Raw genomic sequence first — 14,585 nt, 5'->3', positions numbered from 1 at the left:
CCTGGCTATTATAAACAGTGCTGCGATGAACATTGGGGTACATGTGTCTATTTCAATTCTGGTTTCCTCAGTGTGTATGCCCGGCAGTGGGATTGCTGGATCATAAGGCAGTTCTATTTCCAGTTTTTTACGGAATCTCCACACTGTTCTCCATAGTGGCTGGACTAGTTTGCATTCCCACCAACAGTGTAAGAGGGTTCCCTTTTCTCCACACCCTCTCCAGCATTTATTGCTTGTAGACTTTTGGATCGCAGCCATTCTGACTGGCGTGAAATGGTACCTCATTGTGGTTTTGATTTGCATTTCTCTGATAATGAGTGATGTTGAGCATCTTTTCATGTGTTTGTTAGCCATCTGTATCTCTTCTTTGGAGAAATGTCTATTTAGTTCTTTGGCCCATTTTTTGATTGGGTCATTTATTTTTCTGGAGTTGAGCTGTAGGAGTTGCTTGTATATTTTTGAGATTAGTTGTTTGTCAGTTGCTTCATTTGCTATTATTTTCTCCCATTCTGAAGGCTGTCTTTTCACCTTGCTTATAGTTTCCTTTGTTGTGCAGAAGCTTTTAAGTTTAATTATGTCCCATTTGTTTATTTTTGCTTTTATTTCCAATATTCTGGGAGGTGGGTCATAGAGGATCCTGCTGTGATGTATGTTGGAGAGTGTTTTGCCTATGTTCTCCTCTAGGAGTTTTATAGTTTCTGGTCTTATGTTTAAATCTTTAATCCGTTTTGAGTTTGTTTTTGTGTATGGTGTTAGAAAGTGTTCTAGTTTCATTCTTTTACAAGTGGTTAACCAGTTTTCCCCGCACCACTTGTTAAAGAGATTGTCTTTAATCTATTGTATATTCTTGCCTCCTTTGTCAAAGATAAGGTGTCTATATGTGCGTGGGTTTATCTCTGGGCTTTCTATTTTGTTCCATTGATCTATATTTCTGTCTTTGTGCCAGTACCATACTGTCTTGATGACTATAGCTTTGTAGTAGAGCCCGAAGTCAGGCAGGTTGATTCCTCCAGTTCCATTTTTCTTTCTTAAGATCGCTTTGGCTATTTGAGGTTTTTTGTATTTCCATACAAATTGTGAAATTATTTGTTCTAGCTCTGTGAAGAATACCATTGGTAGCTTGATAGGGATTGCATTGAATCTATAAATTGCTTTGGGTAGTATACTCGTTTTCACTATATTGATTCTTCCAATCCATGAATATGGTATATTTCTCCATCTATTAGTGTCCTCTTTGATTTCTTTCACCAGTGTTTTATAGTTTTCTATATATAGGTCTTTAGTTTCTTTAGGTAGATATATTCCTAAGTATTTTATTCTTTTCGTTGCAATGGTGAACGGAATTGTTTCCTTAATTTCTTTTTCTATTTTCTCATTATTAGTGTATAGGAATGCAAGGGATTTCTGTGTGCTGATTTTATATCCTGCAACTTTACTATATTCATTGATTAGCTCTAGTAAATTTCTGGTGGAGTCTTTAGGGTTTTCTACGTAGAGGATCATGTCATCTGCAAACAGTGAGAGTTTTACTTTTTCTTTTCCAATTTGGATTCCTTTTATTTCTTTTTCTGCTCTGATTGCTGTGGCCAAAACTTTCAAAACTATGTTGAATAGTAGTGGTGAAAGTGGGCACCCTTGTCTTGTTCCTGACTTTTGGTGAAAAATTGAAAGCATTTCCCCTTTGAGGATAATGTTTGCTTTGGGTTTGTCATATATAGCTTTTATTATGTTGAAGTTCGTTCCAAGGCAAACCATTCAATATCACAGTAATCCAAGTCTATGCCCCAACCAGTAACGCTGAAGAAGCTGAAGTTGAACGGTTCTATGAAGACCTACAAGACCTTTTAGAACTAACACCCAAAAAAGATGTCCTTTTCATTATAGGGACTGGAATGCAAAAGTAGGAAGTCAAGAAACACCTGAAGTAACAGGCAAATTTGGCCTTGGAATACGGAATGAAGCAGGACAAAGACTAATAGAGTTTTGCCAAGAAAATGCACTGGTCATAACAAACACCCTCTTCCAACAACACAAGAGAAGACTCTATACATGGACATCACCAGATGGTCAACACCTAAATCAGATTGATTATATTCTTTGCAGCCAAAGATGGAGAAGCTCTATACAGTCAACAAAAACAAGACCAGGAGCTGACTGTGGCTCAGACCATGAACTCCTTATTGCCACATTTAGACTTAAATTGATGAAAGTAGGGAAAACCACTAGACCATTCAGGTATGACCTAAATCAAATCCCTTATGATTATACAGTGGAAGTGAGAAATAGATTTAAGGGCCTAGATCTGATAGATAGAGTGCCTGATGAACTAATGGAATGAGGTTTGTGACATTGTACAGGAGACAGGGATCAAGACCATTCCCATGGAAAAGAAAAGCAAAATGGCTGTCTGGAGAGGCCTTACAAATAGCTGTGAAAAGAAGAGAAGCAAAAAGCAAAGGAGAAAAGGAAAGATATAAACATCTGAATGCAGAGTTCCAAAGAACAACAAGAAGAGACAAGAAAGCCTTCTTCAGCAATCAGTGCAAAGAAATAGAGGAAAACAACAGAATGGGAAAGACTAGGGATCTCTTCAAGAAAATCAGAGATACCAAGGGAACGTTTCATGCAAAGATGGGCTCGATAAAGGACAAAAATGGTATGGACCTAACAGAAGCAGAAGATATTAAGAAGAGATGGCAAGAATACACAGAAGAACTGTACAAAAAAGATCTTCATGACCCAGATAATCACGATGGTGTGATCACTGACCTAGAGCCAGACATCCTGGAATGTGAAGTCAAGTGGCCCTTAGAAAGCATCACTATGAACAAAGCTAGTGGAGGTGATGGAATTCCAGTTGAGCTATTCCAAATCCTGAAAGAGGATGCTGTGAATGTTCTGCACTCAATATGCCAGCAAATTGGAAAACTCAGCAGTGGCCACAGGACTGGAAAAAGTCAGTTTTCCTTCCAATCCCAAAGAAAGGCAATGCCAAAGAATGCTCAAACTACCGCACAATTGCACTCATCTCACACGCTAGTAAAGTAATGCTCAAAATTCTCCAAGCCAGGCTTCAGCAATATGTGAACTGTGAACTTCCAGATGTTCAAGCTGGTTTTAGAAAAGGCAGAAGAACCAGAGATCAAATTGCCAACATCCGCTGGATCATGGAAAAAGCAAGAGAGTTCCAGAAAAACATCTATTTCTGCTTTATTGACTATGCCAAAGCCTTTGACTATGTGGATCACAATAAACAGTGGAAAATTCTGAAAGAGATGGGAATACCAGACCACCTGATCTGCCTCTTGAGAAATCTGTATGCAGGTCAGGAAGCAACGGTTAGAACTGGACATGGAACAACAGACTGGTTCCAAATAGGAAAAGGAGTTTGTCAAGGCTGTATATGGTCACCCTGTTTATTTAACTTATATGCAGAGTACATCATGAGAACTGCTGGACTGGAAGAAACACAAACTGGAATTAAGATTGCTGGGAGAAATATCAATAACCTCAGATATGTAGATGACACCACCTTTGTGGCAGAAAGTGAGGAGGAACTCAAAAGCCTCTTGATGAAAGTGAAAGAGGAGAGTGAAAAAGTTGGCTTAAAGCTCAACATTCAGAAAACGAAGATCATGGCATCCGGTCCCATCACTTCATGGGAAATAGATGGGGAAACAGTGAAAACAGTGTCAGACTTTATTTTTCTGGGCTTCAAAATCACTACAGATGGTGACTGCAGCCATGAAATTAAAAGACGCTTACTCCTTGGAAGGAAAGTTATGACCAACTTAGATAGCATGTTGAAAAGCAGAGACATTACTTTGCCAACAAAGGTCCATCTAGTCAAGGCTATGGTTTTTCCTGTGGTCACGTACGGATGTGAGAGTTGGACTGTGAAGAAGGCTGAGTGCTGAAGAATTGATGCTTTTGAACTGTTGTGTTGGAGGAGACTCTTGAGAGTCCCTTGGACTGCAAGGAGATCCAACCAGTCCATTCTGAAGGAGATCAGCCCTGGGATTTCTTTGAAAGGAATGCTGCTAAAGCTGAAACTCGAGTACTTTGGCCACCTCATGTGAAGAGTTGACTCATTGGCAAAGACTCTGATGCTGGGAGGGATTGGGGGCAAGAGAAGGGGACGACAGAGGATGAATTGGCTGGATGGCATCACTGACTCGATGGACATGAGTCTCTGTGAACTCTAGGAGTTGGTGATGGACAGGGAGGCCTGGCGTGCTGCGATTCATGAGATCACAAAGATCGGACATGACTGAGCGACTGATCTGATATGATGTTCCTTCTATTCCTGCTTTCTGGAGAGTTTTTATCATAAATGGATGTTGAATTTTGTCAAAGGCTTTCTCTGCATCTATTGAGATAATAATATGGTTTTTATTTTTCAATTTGTTAATGTGGTGTATTACATTGATTGATTTGTGGATATTGAAGAATCCTTGCATCCCTGGGATAAAGCCCACTTGGTCATGGTGTATGATCTTTTTAATGTGTTGTTGGATTCTGATTGCTAGAATTTTGTTAAGGATTTTTGCATCTATGTTCATCAGTGATATTGGCCTGTAGTTTTCTTTTTTTGTGGCATCTTTGTCAGGTTTTGGTATTAGGGTGATGGTGGCCTCATAGAATGAGTTTGGAAGTTTACCATCCTCTGCAATTTTCTGGAAGAGTTTGAGTAGGATAGGTGTTAGCTCTTCTCTAAATTTTTGGTAGAATTCAACTGTGAAGCCATCTGAACCCGGGTTTTTTTTTGCTGGAAGATTTCTGATTACAGTTTCAATTTTTGTGCTTGTGATGGGTCTGTTAAGATTTTCTATTTCTTCCTGGTCCAGTTTTGGAAAGTTGTACTTTTCTAAGAATTCGTCCATTTCTTCCACGTTGTCCATTTTATTGGCATATAATTGCTGATAGTGGTCTCTTATGATCCTTTGTGTTTCTGTGTTGTCGGTTGTGATCTCTCCTTTTTCATTTCTAATTTTATTGATTTGATTTTTCTCCCTTTGTTTCTTGATGAGTCTGGCTAATGGTTTGTCAATTTTATTTATCCTTTCAAAGAACCAGCTTTTGGCTTTGTTGATTTTTGCTATGGCCTCTTTTGTTTCTTTTGCATTTATTTCTACCCTAATTTTTAAGATTTATTTCCTTCTACTAACCCTGGGGTTCTTCATTTCTTCCTTTTCTAGTTGCTTTAGGTGTAGAGTTAGGTTATTTATTTGACTTTTTTCTTGTTTCTTGAGGTATGCCTGTATTGCTATGAACTTTCCCCTTAGGACTGCTTTTACAGTGTCCCACAGGTTTTGGGTTGTTGTGTTTTCATTTTCATTCATTTCTATGTAAATTTTGATTTCTTTTTTGATTTCTTCTGTGATTTGTTGGTTATTCAGCTGCGTGTTGTTCAGCCTCCATATGTTGGAATTTCTAATAGTTTTTCTCCTGTAATTGAGATCTAATCTTACTGCATTGTGGTCAGAAAAGATGCTTGGAATGATTTCAATTTTTTTGAATTTACTAAGGCTAGATTTATGGCCCAGGATGTGATCTATCCTGGAGAAGGTTCCGTGTGCGCTTGAGAAAAAGGTGAAATTCATTGTTTTGGGATGAAATGTCCTATAGATATCAATTAGGTCTAACTGGTCTATTGTATCATTTAAAGTTTGTGTTTCCTTGTTAATTTTCTGTTTAGTTGATCTATCCATGGGTGTAAGAGGGGTATTCAAGTCTCCCACTAAGAATGGTAGTTCTGTTGTTATATGCAACATAGGTTGAGAAGAGAAAGCTTGGTGTAGGTTGATTTAACTCCTCTTTACCTTTGCAGTGAAGGAAGTACTCTTCTCCTTACTTAGCCTTCTCTTTCATACAAAAGAGAATTTTCCTTCCATTTTTTTGTATTAAATTATTATTACAGAGAATTAAAAACATTTACAAAAAAGAAAGAATACTATAGTGAACCACAAGGAACCCATCACTTAGTTCCAACAACTATTGCCTCAACACCAATCTTGTTTCATTCATATCTGCATTTAACTCCTCCCGTCTCCTTCCTTTACCATTGTGTAGCCAACTCCAAATACCGCATCATTTTATCTATAAATATGCCAGTGCGAATCCCAAAACAAATGGACCGTTTCAAAACATAGCAACAGTGTTATTATAACCCTTGTATAACAGAAACAACAATTTCTTAAAATCATCAAGATTTACTGATTATCCGTATTGTCCAGTTGTCTTATTTTTGATAGTATGTTTTGCTTGAATCAAAATATTAAAAGGTTCTTTATATTTGCAATTGATTAATATCTCCCTCAGAAGTATTTTTTATTGACTCATTTTAAGGCTGTAAAACTAGAAATTTATTCCTTTTAATTGTAAAATTTTTTGTCTAAGCTTAGCCTGGAGAACATATTTGATATCAGCTATAAAGCTAGGAAGAAAATTGAGATATCGGAATGTGACTTCTGTAAGAAATTATTCCTCCTTCACTGACTTGAGGATGAGAGCTTGAGCTAAGCAGCCTCGAACTTCTTGCTAATCAATCTCTCTGTCATACACTGTAATGGTCATCCTCATTGTGTTACTCTAAGCATTCATAGCCCCTGCCCCAATGTAAAAAAGGGTGTGATTCTCATGTCATAGAGATTCTTGGGCTGCCTTTTTATCAGCAGGATTGTTATTCAATAGGAAGTTATTCTATTTAGATGTTAATATTTATTCAATTTCTGCTACCATAGCCTTATGTGATTTTTTTTTCTGCAATGAAAAGAAATATAACACACTGTAATAGCAATGATTGGAAATAACTCTTGAAATGTCAAGGACTTTTTCTTTAAAGAATAATTAGCAGATCAAATGCCAACAAGTATATTTAATAACCATGATATTTTGCATTTGGACCACAGCCAACATCATCAGTAAGTGTAGTATTTACTTAAGGATCACATAGCATTCTGATCTTGAATTAAAATATTATTTATTAAGGTATATTTTCATTTTTCAAAAGTAATCTTGACTATATAAGGTATGTACAGTAAGTCTGAAAAGTTATACTGTACATGGAGTTAACTAAACAATAAGAAAGTAGTATCTGAGAGTAAACTACATGTCATTCTAGCTTTGCCCTTAAATTTGTGATTAAATTTTACTGCCCTACAGTCAATATCCAAGTTTTCTGAATTCATATACAATTTTTTAGAAAATATGAACATTATGTTAATCCACTAAATATTTATTTAATGCCTATTTTATATGCCAGATACTATTCTGAGGAGTAGGTATAAAGCAGAAACTAAAACAAAAATCCCTACTTTCACAGAGCCTCCTTTAAATGACCCTCCCAAAAGAAAATGGGAAGAAGGAAGATTTCTCATTGACATTTCTGAAAAACAAGTATGAGTGTATCTATTAAATATCCAACATGTTCTAGGCACTGTGCTAAGTAGCAGGGAAAACAAAAGGAATTGGAGACATTCCTTCCCTCCAGAATATTGTGAGAAGCTAATAGAGCATAGTCATAAGTAGCAAACTAGGCAACTAAAGAGTCAGTAGCAGAAACAGCACCTGAAAACTAAAAGCAATGCTGGCAGACAAGACTATTAGTGGGAAATAATGAAAGAGCAGGAAATAGAACAGGAGAGGATATGGAGTTGGAATTTTCCCACCTCATTTTGATGGCAGATTCTTGGACAAAGAGATAAAATTGATTTAGCTTTTAGTTTGCCATAGATTGAACTATATGACAAGCTGTTAAGAGTAACAACTTCAGACTGCTGAGTGTGGAAGTTGAAATACACTTTTAACAACAAGGTAAGTCAAAGCAACAAAGTATGTTGAAATAAAAAAGAGTTTACTAAATCAAGTTGATTCTGCATTTGAACTAAATCAGAATTTATAAGGCTTTCAGGAATGAATATCTGATCCTATAACTGAAAGTTTATGAAAATTAACAGATTTCTTCCTTGCATGATTTTTTTTTTTCTATTAAAAATGGCATTTAAGTCAGAAAAAAACAGTTTGGGCTACTTTTGAATTTTATCATTGTTTTTCTTTTGTGTTGTGTCTCATAAGGGGCCACTTTCTTCCTTTCAGAACCTTTGCATATGCTCTTCGCTGGTCATAGAATGGTTATCTCACCCCACTAACTGTAAATTCCTTCTCCCCCTAATTCCTTAGGAAGTCTTTCCTGACCACAGACTGTCAGCATACCCTCCTCGACGGAAATCGCTGAGTTCTTTGAAACATTGATCAGACATTGTAATGAACTACTGTCATCTCAGAAAAGGCAGCAACTCAAAGTTTTCTCCCCATTATCTTTCCAGTGTTTCCATAGAAAATAATACAAAGTAGATGCTCAGTAAACATTTGCTGGATAAATGAATTTAATTATTTCATAGAATGAGATGTCTCTCCTGAAGAATACTGAATCTCCAGTTGGTGTCTATATAACTCTGAAGGGATTAAAAAAAGCACCATCTTCAGTAGAATTACTATTGACATAAAATTCCTGAAGATGAGAGATCTCTCTGTTCATTGTTTTCTAGTCGACATTTCTCTAGAACCAGAACTCCAAATTGTTTTCGCGCTTTACATACAGAAAGGCAGGTGCACAAAAATCTTTAAAGAAACCATTCAGAAAACGATCAGTGTCCTCAAAAAAAACCTCAGTAGAAGAGTGATTTAGAATGGACTGCTGCTGCTGCTGCTGCTAAGTTGCTTCAGTCGTGTCCAACTCTGTGAGACCCTATAGACGGCAGCCCACCAGGCTCCGCCGTCCCTGGGATTCTCCAGGCAAGAACACTGGAGTGGGTTGCCATTTCCTTTTCCAATGCATGAAAGTGAAAAGTGAAAGTGAAGTCGTCCAGTCAGGTCCGACGCTTAGCGACCCCATGGACTGCAGCCTACCAGGCTCCTCTGTCCATGTGCTTCTCCAGGCAAGAGTACTGGAGTGGGGTGCCATTGCCTTCTCCCTTAGAATAGACAGTCCTCCACAATATACAGTTAGTTAAAAACTCAATGGTAATGAAAAGGTGTAAAGAGTCAAAATAAAGAAGCTATTACCCCTAACTGGTTTGTGATAGGCCTCAATAGTCCCCGTGACAGAGACAATTAAATTTCAAAGATTTTAGCATGGGTAATAATAACCTGACAGACTTGCTCAGTTAGCTTCTGAGCTTAGATCTGTACTGATTTGGGAAGAATATTGAGATGCTGAGGTTTCAGGTGTGGCATGAAGCAGCTGGGCTCTGAGAAAGACCCTTCTGGAAGTGAAGACGGACTAATACAGTGAAAACCTTCTCAATGGATCTGTTTGTATTTCAGTGTGTGTGTGATTTTTAATCTTTCTTCACTGATTGCTCAGGTTGGTATATCAGGAGATTAAGAGCTGTCAAGCACAAATTTTAGAAACTCTAAAGGACAAGACTAAAAATGAAAACCAGAAAGCTAAAACATTAAGGGAAAAACCTGGCCTTCTGAGGGACAATTAAGCCAGGTCCTGGCAGAACAAATCATCAGAACAAAGATCATCAGCACATATATTCCTGCTTGGATATTGATATGTTAAAAAATATATATTCTGTTTTATGACCCTTGCAGAAATTTTGCCACTCTAGCATGATTGTTATTTTTATATTTGAGTACATTAAAAAGTAGGCAGTTGGGACCTAAGACTTTCAAGTAATGATCAAACTTATACATAGTAAAACAATAAATAAGAGCCAAAGAATATAAGTTTTGAAAAGCTAAGATGGCTAAAGTAATCTGCTCATCTGATCTATTCCCAGTTCAGGAAAAATTGAGGATTAGATATTGCAAATATCTGAGAGTTAAATGCAGGTGTACTTAAAAAGTATTTCTCTATAAAAGTAAGTGTTATGAGGGCAGATGCAGTTCTATTTTCAAACCAATAAGCCAGTTCTAAGAGTACTTTCATGTAAAAGCATAGAATAAATACAATGAAAAATAAACTTCTATACCTATTCTCCTAGAATTTATCAGTAATGAATACAACTTTTAAATGATATTGTTATTACCAGGGCACATGAGCAATAGTAGTAGTTGTAGGCGCATGGATGAAGAAGAACAAAATAAATTCATCTCACTGTCAAATGATTATATTACTAAGATTACTGTAATTAGTCCACACAAGATTCCAGTTTCCAAGAAATATTGGAATCGTTGCCTCCTACAGGGACAATGCTAACTCATCAGTCTCCTCTGTGAGAATTATGGGGAAAAAGAATTTCCTTCCTTTGGGTAGATTAAGCACAGAACAAGGAGTCAATGAGTCAGTTCAGTCACTCAGTCGTGTCCAACTCTTTGCAACTTTATGGACTGCAGCAAGCCAGGCTTCCCTGTCCATCAATAACTCTCAGAGCCTACTCAAACTCATGTCCATTGTGTTGGAGATGCCATCCAACCATCTCATCCTCTTGTTCCCTTCTCCTGCTTTCAATCTTTCCCAGCATCAGGGTCTTTCCAATGAGTTGGTTCTTTGTATCAGGTGGCCAAAGTACTGGAGTTTCAGCTTCAGCATCAGTCCTTCCAAAGAATATTCAGGACTGATTTCCTTTAGAAAGGACTGGTTGAATCTCCTTGCAGTTCAAGGGACTCTCAAGAGTCTTCTCCAACACCACAGTTCAAAAGCATCAATCTTTGGCACTCAGCTTTCTTTATAGTCCAACTCTCACATCCATACATGACTACTGGAAAAAACCATAGCTTTGACTGCTTGGATCTTTGTTGACAAAGTAATGTCTCTGCTGTTTAATATGCTGTCTAGGTTTGTCATAACTTTTCTTCCAAGGAGCAAGCACCTTTTAATTTCATGGCTGCAGTCCCCATCTGCAGTGATTCTGGAGCCCCCCAAAATAAAGTCTCTCACTCTTTCCCTTATTTCCCCATCTGTTTGCCATGAAGTGATGGGAACAGATGCCATGATCTTAGTTTTCTTCATGTTAAGTTTTAAGTCAACTTTTTCACTCTCATCACTTTCTTCAAGAGGCTCTTTAGATCTTCACTTTCTGCCATAAGAGTGGTGTCATCTGCATATCTAAGGTTATTGATATTTCTCCTGGCAGTCTTGATACCAGCTTGTGCTTCATCCAGCCTGGCATTTCACATGATGCACTCTGCATATAAGTTAAATAAGCAGGGTGACAATATAAAGCCTTGACATACTCCTTTCCCTATTTGGAACAAGTCTCTTGTTCCATGTCCAGTTCTAACTTGTTGCTTCTTGACCTGCATATAGATTTATCAGGAGGCAGGTCAGGTGGTCTGGTATTCCCATCCCTTTAACAATTTTCCACAGTTTGTTGTGACTCACACAGTCAATGGCTGCATCGTAGTCAATAAAGCAAAAGTAGATGTTTTTCTGGAATTCTCTTGCTTTTTTGATGATCCAGTGGATGTTGGCAATTTGATCTCTGGTTCCTCTGCCTTTTCTAAATCCAGCTTGAACATCTGGAATTTCATGGTTCACATACTGTTGAAGCCTGGCCTTGAGAATTTTGAACGTTTTTTGCTAGCATGTGAGGTGAGTGCAATTGTGCAGTAGTTTGAGCATTCTTTGGCATTGCCTTTCTTTGGGATTGGAATGAAAACTGACCTTTTCCAGTCCTGTGGCTACTGCTGTGTTTTCCAGATTTGCTGGCATATTGAGTGCAGCACGTTCACAGTATCATTTAGGATTTGAAATAGCACAACTGGAATTCCATCACCTCCATTAGCTTTGTTCTTAGTGATGCTTCTTAAGGCCCACTTGACTGTGCATTCCAGGATATCTGGCTCTAGGTGACACCATTGTGGTTATCTGGGTCATGAAAATCTTTTTTGTATAGTTCTGTGTATTTTTGCCACCTCTTCTTAATATCTTCTGCTTCTGTTAGGTCCATAACATTTCTGTCCTTTATTGTGCCCATCTTTGCATGAAATGTTCCCTTGGTGTCTTTAATTTTCTTGAAGTGATCACTAGTCTTTCCCATTCTATTGTTTTCCTCTATTTCTTTGCACTGATCACTGAGGAAGGCTTTCTTTTCTGTCCCCAATATTATTTGGAACTCTGCATTCAAATGGGTATATCTTTCCTTTTCTCCTTTGCCTTTAGTTTCTCATCTTTTCTCAGCTATTTGTAAGGCCTCATCAGACAACCATATTGCCTTTTTGCATTTCTTTTTCTAAGGGATGGTCTTGATCCTTGTCTCCTGTACAATGTCACAAACCTCTGTCCATAGTTCTTCAGGCACTCTATCAGATCTAATCCCTGAATCTATTTGTCACTTCCGTTGTGTAATTGTAAGGGATTTGATTTAGGTCATACCTGAATGGTTTAGTAGTTTTCCATACTTTCTTCAATTTAAGTCTGAATCTGGCAATAAGGAGTTCATGGTCTGAGCCACAGTCAGCTCCTGATCTTGTTTTTGCTGACTGTATAGAGCTTCTCCATCTTTGGCTGCAAAGAATATAATCAATTTGACTTCAGTATTGACTATCTGGTGATGTCCATGTGTAGAGTCTTCTCTTGTGTTGTTGGAAGTGGGTGTTTGCCATGACCAGTGCTTTCTCTTGGCAAAACTCTGTTAGCCTTTGACCTGCTTCATTTGTACTCCAAGGCCAAATTTGCCTGTTACTCCAGGTCTCTCTTGACTTCCTAGTTTTGCATTCCAGTCCCCTATAATGAAAAGGACATCTTTTTTGGGTATTAGTTCTAGAAGGTCTTTTAGGTCTTCATAGAACTATTCAACCTCGGCTTCTTCAGCATTACTAGTCAGGGCATAGACTTGATTACTGTGATATTGAATGGTTTGCCTTGGAAATGAAAAGGTCATTCTGTCCTTTTTGAGATTGCATCCAAAAAATTCTGAGATTGATGAAAAATGATGCGACTGCATTTTGGACTCTTTTGTTGACTATGATGGCTACTCCATTTCTTCTAACGGATTCTTGCCACAGTAGTAGACATAATGGTCATCTGAGTTAAATTCACTCATTCCAGTCCATTTTAGTTCACTGATTCCTAAAGTGTTGGTGTTCTCTCTTGCCATCTCCTGTTTGACCACTTCGAGTTTGCCTTGATTCATGGACCTAACATTCCAGGTTCCTATGCAATATTGTTCTTTACAGCATCGGACTGTACTTCCCATCACATCCACAACTGAGTGTTGTTTTTGCTTTGGCTCCATCTCCATTCTTTCTGGAGTTGTTTCTCTACTCTTCTCCAGTAGCATATTAGGCACCTACCAACTTGGGAAGCTCATCTTTCAGTGTCCTATCTTTTTGCCTTTTCATACTGTTCATGGGGTTCTCAAGGCAAGAATACTGAACCAGGAGTATGGTTCTGCAACATTCGTCCTGTTAGTCTATTACGTTTATCAGGACACCAGCCTTAGAGGCTGGCTCCTCATCAAGGTGAAGTATTTCCTCTGTTGCCTTCAGGTATAATGTAGACAGAGCTTTCATTGTACTTGCCAAAGATCCTGTACCTACAACTAAATTTAACTTCTTATATTAAGATGGTCTCCTGCAAATGCTATTTGGGAAACTTGCAAATACATTTCTAGATAAATGGACCAACTAAAATTGGTTTATTATTATTATTATCAGCCTTGAAATGACAGTGAAAAATGAGAAATGATTTTTAGTTAATTAATAAGGTCAGAATATACTTCTGTGGTCAAGAAATGATTTGTCATTCTAACACACATTTGATGAGGGACTAAAAAATTAATTACACCTATTGAAACCATGTACAAGCCCCTGTGTCCTTGTCTTTTGAAGTAAAATGCTGACTCAAAATTTAATTATTGGGAAACATGAAGATGTAGAAAAAGAGAATAGCTGTTGGGCTAAAGAACTGGTAACAATTTAGACTATAATTCTGCAATGTAACAAAATCAAACTCCCAGTTTCCTGAAAGATATAAAGGCCTGACACACTTTCCTATGTTGTTTTTACAGGAAGCGGACTCCCTCTTCAGATGAAAACTGCTGACCACAGGAACGTAGACCCTAAACTAGTTGAAAGCAGAAGGTTGATGATACTTGAAACTTCACCTTGACACCAATCAATCCAAGAGCTGTCCATGAGCTGATCGAACCCTTCTCCTTGGACATGAAAAAACTCCTTACTACCCCCCTTTCAGGGTGGGTCACATAGTCTTCAGGACATGAGCCCACTGTGGCCCCCTTTTCCTGGCAAAGCAATTAAAGCTACTCTTTTCTACTTCACCCAAAACGCTGTCTCTGTTTTTGTATTCAGCACCCGGGAACAGAGGCCAGGATTTCCGCAACATTATGATACTTTTTTAGTTTAGAAAGTAAAAATGACAAGAATATATCATCTTAAACATACATTTCTAGCTATCTTCAATAAGTATCTTCTCCACACACATGGGCATTTTTAGTCATGAAATGAAAATATATAGAGAACAGGAATTCTGTTGGTCAATCCATTTAAAACCCAGGTAAAGTATAGAATCATAAAAAATGTATAGCTACATAATCTAAACATTTTAATGTAAAACCTAATGTATATTAATGTATCATATGTATCTTATACAAGTAATATATAAAATTTGG

The 14,585-nt window shown here is 37.7% G+C and overlaps 1 protein-coding gene across 1 annotated transcript in view; it reads left to right on the top strand.

The window, feature by feature from the left end:
- The window catches only part of LOC129621292 (uncharacterized), a 694,734-nt gene extending 680,510 nt beyond the window's left edge, over positions 1-14,224 (top strand). Inside the window, exon 13 of the transcript XR_008699202.1 lies at positions 13,965-14,224. The gene's annotated coding sequence lies outside the window, so the exon portion shown is untranslated. The remainder of the gene's footprint in view (positions 1-13,964) is intronic.
- Positions 14,225-14,585: the final 361 nt, after the last annotated feature.

This window comes from Bubalus kerabau, chromosome 10, assembly GCF_029407905.1.
Source record: "Bubalus kerabau isolate K-KA32 ecotype Philippines breed swamp buffalo chromosome 10, PCC_UOA_SB_1v2, whole genome shotgun sequence".
Taxonomy (NCBI): domain Eukaryota; kingdom Metazoa; phylum Chordata; class Mammalia; order Artiodactyla; family Bovidae; genus Bubalus; species Bubalus kerabau.
This window is presented reverse-complemented; position numbering and strand designations above follow the sequence as displayed.